At 33.9% G+C, this 6,079-nt stretch overlaps 1 pseudogene; it reads right to left on the bottom strand.

Moving 5' to 3' along the window:
• Nucleotides 1-3,238: 3,238 nt before the first annotated feature.
• LOC120283756 lies at nt 3,239-4,516 on the bottom strand (annotated as a pseudogene).
• Between the last annotated feature and the right edge of the window lie 1,563 nt (nt 4,517-6,079).

A 6,079-nucleotide genomic window follows, 5' to 3' on the forward strand; every position in this document is an offset into this window, starting at 1 on the left:
GCTAATGTCACCTATGAAAACACAAGTGCACGTGCCGATCAAGTAATATAGTGTACTTAAAAGCAGTTTTCGATCCCACAAGGAACTAGAAAATACTAGTGCTACCTTTTGTTCTATTGCCTAGCCTAAAGCAAGAGTCAGTGAACAGTCGAACAAAGGCAAGGTTACTAAAGTAAAACTAATGGCGGAAACTGACAAGGGGTAAATTAAGCATGAGACAATGTCTAGGCATAGGCTTCCTTAAGGGTTATAATAAGGTACTTGAAAAGTTTTAACAAATGAATACAAATCAATTAGACTGAGAGAATTTCTAATAGATACTACACCTTTTCTCAAGTTAAATAGTAACTATCACCTACGGCGCTGATACAAACTATCCTATTTTCGCAATACACTCTATGAACTCTTTCTAGAGAAAACACAGGTTCAGAGGACTAGACAATCCTTCTCTTGAAGTGAGTACCCCTAATCCCATACAAAGTAAAATCTGAATCTTTTCATGAAGCTTACTCCCTATGGTTGCATTACACATGGAATCCTAATGTTAACTTATTCCAAAGTAACATGGGGAGAGAGATCTCAATCCCAAAGTTCCCTTTCTCTAAGCGAACTCGTGTTTCCCTTCAATTGTGATATGTCTAGACACCATGGATCTTTTGATTCCTCACTCATGTACATTAAACATGAAACTCTTGGCTTTCGCTACGATAAAGTCCAATACAAGATAAACGCACAATTCAATCTAAATCAAGATAATGCATTATAAAAGTCGATGAAAGATTTAATGTTCACAACCAAGTCTCAAAACAAGTAAACCCTTGAGTTCATCTATGCCCAAAAACCATGAAATTAAAATTAGTTCTCGATTATTGGAGAACAACAATCCAATCCAAATGAAATAAAATATATAAAAAGAATAACAAAACTCCCTCAAAGCTCGCAATCTCCTTGGATGGATGAAGTTCTTTGAAGATTCCCCAATATTAGTGCCAAAATCTCTCTAAGAACGGATCCCTTGAAAATTTTAACCTTTGTCTAATCTCCCCTTTTTTCTTCCAAACCTCGGACAAGATATGCAATGGAAGTCCTCCAAATCATCACCCAAAGGGTCTTATGATCGTAACAATACTCTAATAATGCATGTAATCTTCTCGAGTTGGGTGTTACACCTGTAACAGTATCATAGCAGTACTCGCAATAGTATTGCCTATAGTATCATAAATACTACAGTGCTACAGTACTCTCCCATAACAGCACCCGCAAGCCCAACCGTAAGCCACTTTGAAACCTTTGTGCTTTTTCCAAAATTGCCCCAAATCATCTCAAACTTGTTCCTTTCGATCTATATGTCCTCATTCTAGTCTTTATACAAGATAGAAGTAAATTAAGCACAAAATCTAATCATATATTCAACAATTACATGTAAAATACTATAAATAATAATAATCAAATATATTCATTCAAGCACTTATTAAGCCTAATACCCAATTATTCAACCCCTTAATCATACTAGGCAAAGTTATTAAAACTAGCTATGATACTAACTGTTAGAATACATGATCTTAATTACGACATCTAATATGTCGAATTATTATTAGCAGAAGCAGGATCAGTTGCTTCCGACGATAGTAGATTATAAAAGATGATGAGAGACTTGAAATTGACACTTGGTGAAATCAGAGATTTTTTCAATCTATCCCGTCCTCTTCCATCAATGGAGCTAGATATTTGCAAAGAACGATCGATTGGAGACCTCTGGTGTTGTGCTATGTATAATTTTTTCCATCAAATGATTAACTCCACGTGAAAAATTAAGTAAATCATTATCTAAAGTACAAATTAAAATTAACATAGGATTCCATGTGATAAAGTCATAGACCACTTTATTCAGTTTGAATTCAAATTGGATTAATATATCATCATAAAGTTAATTTAAAATAGAATTCAAATTAACACTAAGTTGAATAAGAAAGTAAGGATTTGTTATGATTTTGATCCCAGGCTTCCAATTAAGGGATAACCTGCTCAATTGAAAAATAAACTACTCTATGTCCATAATACCCCTTTATAAACCTTTGCTTTTAGCATGCCAGTTTATGAACACCTGATCACCATGCACAAACACTAAAATTGGTCATAGAACAGTGCTTCACACATTTTTTTTTGTCTTGGAGATTTCTCTCTTTTTTATTGGTTTTATTAAAATTTTATTTTAGAGGAAATTACTTTTAAAAAAACTTCCAATTCTTCTAATTTCGTAAAGAAATCCTCTAAATTTATCATATTTGAAAATATTTAGATTTTTAAATCATTTACTTTTAAATCTAAAATTATTTAAAATTATTCCTAACTTTTGACAGGTGGGGTGAGTTCAATTTTGTTCACACTAGAGTGCAAAGACCCTAAAACAAGCACCCAATAATAGCCATGTTTGGGGATATGCATTGAGCCACGGAATGCCCCATGTTAAAACTGCGGCAAGTGCGTGCCTAGTAGCAAACATGTAGACCCCAACATAGGAGCTAGGTCGTACATGGGGCACCTGGTCATGGGTGTGCCAGCAAAAGCCCAGGCATGGAGATCGACAAAGGTAGTTTTACTATTTGTTTGTAAATATAAAAACTAAAATATTTAAAATGAAAGACTGAAAAATATATAATATGATAGATATATATATAGATATATATATCCACGGAGTTGAGTCGCAAAGTAGTAAATTGTTGAGGATTCATAAGCAATTTTTCGTTTATTTTATTAGGCCATCTCCAACCCAAAACTCTATATTTAGCGCTTCAGTACTCAAAAATACAGCTTCTACAGTGAAAGTTTCTCCAACCATCATCTCTATTTTTAACTCTAAAATAGAATATTCTAAGAATATTCTTTTTTATTTCACAATTTATATATTCATACTATCCACAAATTTAATCATCTTTAAATCTTTTTCACTTTTAACCATTGAATTTTTTGAAATATGATTTTAAATTATTATAAATACTTATTAAATATAAAATAAAATTCAATTGGTTAAAAAATGCAAATACAAAAACAAATATTACATTAATTACTTAATAAAAACATAACATACAAACAAGCACCATTGGTAAAAACAACACATTATTGCAAACTAGAGTAACACATAAGTTTTTTAATTATCTTCGTTATTTGCATAGCACAACCATAAATGTTCAATCAAGGCATTGCGAAGTGCAATATGAGCGTCTTTGTCCTTAATTTTCTAGTAACGACCAAGAAATTGTTCAAATTGAGCATCTTCATCTTGTACCAATTCAACTACTGGGGTCGTCACTTCTCTTACATCCACGATTGGTGCATTGATATCTCGTTCATCCTCGACTATCATGTTGTGCATTATAATGCATGCAGTCATTATGTCGTGTAAAACATTTTTCCTCCAAAACCGTGCAGGCCCTCCCACAATTGCAAAACGAGATTGTAGAACACCAAATGCTCTCTCAACATCTTTTCGGCATGCTTCTTGTCTCATTGCAAAATATTTTTTCTTCGGAGTTCGTGGTTGATGAATAGTTTGTACAATAGTAGACCATTTTGGATATATGTTATCATCTAAATAATATCTCATATTGTATTCATTTCCTTGAATGATATAATGGGCAGGAGGAGCAATACCTTGTGCTAGGTTGGAGAGCAAATTAGAAGACTCCAAAACGTTTATGTCATTGTTGGTGCCTGGCATGCCAAAATAAGCATGCCATATCCAAAGATCATAATCTGCTACTGCTTCAAGAATAATGGTTGGGCATCCATACCTTCCTCTATATTGTCCAGCCCATGCCGTGGGACAATTTTTCCACTTCCAATGCATACAGTCCAAGCTTCCTAACATTCCTAGAAAGCCACGTTGTTCTCCAATGTATAAGAGTCTTGCAATATCATTAGCATTAGGTGATCTAAGATATTGCTCAGTGAAAATCTCTACGATTGCTCGACAAAATCTTTTGAAGCTTTCAATTGCAGTTGATTCACGAATTTTGATATATTCATCTGTAGCATCAACAGGTAAACCATATGCCAACATTCGAAAAGCAGCACTAATTTTTTGCAAAGTAGATAACCCACCTCGACCAAGACCATCACAACGTTGTTGAAAGTAACTATCATGGTTCTTAACTGCCCCAACAATGCGAAGAAATAAACTTCGTGACATCCGATATCTTCGGTGAAATATTTCAGCATTATATCGTGGGTTCTAAGAAAAGTAATCATTCCACAAATTGCGATCTGCCGCTTCTCGATTACGATTGATAATAACATGGCCTGGAATAGAGCCACCATGGGAGCGACTGTTGTTCAAATGACTAAGGGTTAACTCTAATATCATGCTATTATTTTGAATAACCTGATGCATTGCATCTTCTTCCATTGAAAAGAGATCATACATCCATAACATATTGTCATTATCATCATCATCAGAAGATGATGATGACAATATGTTATTTTCAGTATTTGACACTCCTCCAACGTTATAACTCATTTTGTGTATATATTTATGGGTTCTATAGATGGAAAAAATAATAAAATTGTCAATTTATAAGAAAAAGTTTGATATGATGAACTCAAATCCAACGGTTGATAGGAAGATAAGGTGGTGCATTATTGAGTTTGCTTGTCTTCTTTGATTGGGAAGTGTGACATTATTTAAATTGCTTATCTTATTGTATTGGAAAGTGTAATGAGATAGGGTTTGATATGATGAACTCAAATCCAACGGTTTTGATGTGGATGAAATCCATCCGACGGTTGATAGGAAGATAAGGTGGTGCATTATTGAGTTTGCTTGTCTTCCTGCATTGGGAAGTGTCTCATTATTCAAATTGCTTATCTTCTTGCATTGGGAAGTGTCACATTATTTTAATTGCTTATCTTATTGTATTGGAAAGTGTAATGAGATAGGGTTTGATATGATGAACTCAAATCCAACGGTTTTGATGTGGATAAAATCCATCCGACGGTTGATAGGAAGATAAGGTGGTGCATTATTGAGTTTGCTTGTCTTCTTGCATTGGGAAGTGTCTCATTATTCAAATTGCTTATATTCTAGCACATTAATCAATTATTGTGTTGCCTATATATAAACAACTTCATGTCATCTCTCATTTTAACCATTATTATCAAAAAATCTTTCTTTCATTGTAACCCACGAAAAAAATGTCTAAACAATCTCGTAGTTCAGGATACTCTCCTTATGAAGATATCTACCTTTGTGAAATTTACATGGAAATGACTCAAGACCCCATTATTGGTATGAACCAATCCTTAGAACAATTATGGGCTCGAGTTGAGGAAAAATACAATCTGACAAGAGATAAATCTTGGGTGGAGCGTTCTGCTCGGTCTTTACAATGTCAAATGCAAACAATAGAAAAGGCAGTGAAAAAATTGAACGGATGTATTCGACAGGTGGAAAATTTGAATCCAAGTGGTGCATCATACCAAGATATTGTAAGTATTTTATATATTTTATTCTTCATAAGTTTATATTTTTACAAATACATAACTCTGAAATCATTTATAGATGAATCGAGCAAAAAGGATGCTTTTGGATGATCCTAACTACAAGAAAGGGTTTAAGTTTTATCATGTGTGGCACATTGTGAGGAACTTTGAGAAGTTTAAAGATAATGTCATGACATCTAGACAAATTTCTTCGAAAGCATGCATTTGACTATTTATCATCAGAATCTGAAAATCCCACGCTAGAATCGCAAGCACCAGAATCTCCTGGACTTTCTCAATTTTTTCTTAACTTAGACGATAGTGTTGGTGGCTCATCTTCTGAACGCCCAATCGGACAGAAGAAAGCCAAACTGAAGAAAAAAATGGATGATGAAGTGGCAACTTCTCTTAGTCGTCTAAAAGATGATAACTCTAAGATTATGGAGATGTTAGAGAAGACTAATGCTGATCGACAAATGTTCATAGAAATGCAGAGTAAAAATCTTGCTTCTCAACAAATGAAATATGAGGACAAAATCTTGATGCGAGATTTGAATTCTATCATTGATCCAAATATTCGTACTTGTATACAAGCACAACA

This window comes from Dioscorea cayenensis, chromosome 19 (genome assembly GCF_009730915.1).
Source record: "Dioscorea cayenensis subsp. rotundata cultivar TDr96_F1 chromosome 19, TDr96_F1_v2_PseudoChromosome.rev07_lg8_w22 25.fasta, whole genome shotgun sequence".
In the NCBI taxonomy this organism is placed as follows: domain Eukaryota; kingdom Viridiplantae; phylum Streptophyta; class Magnoliopsida; order Dioscoreales; family Dioscoreaceae; genus Dioscorea; species Dioscorea cayenensis.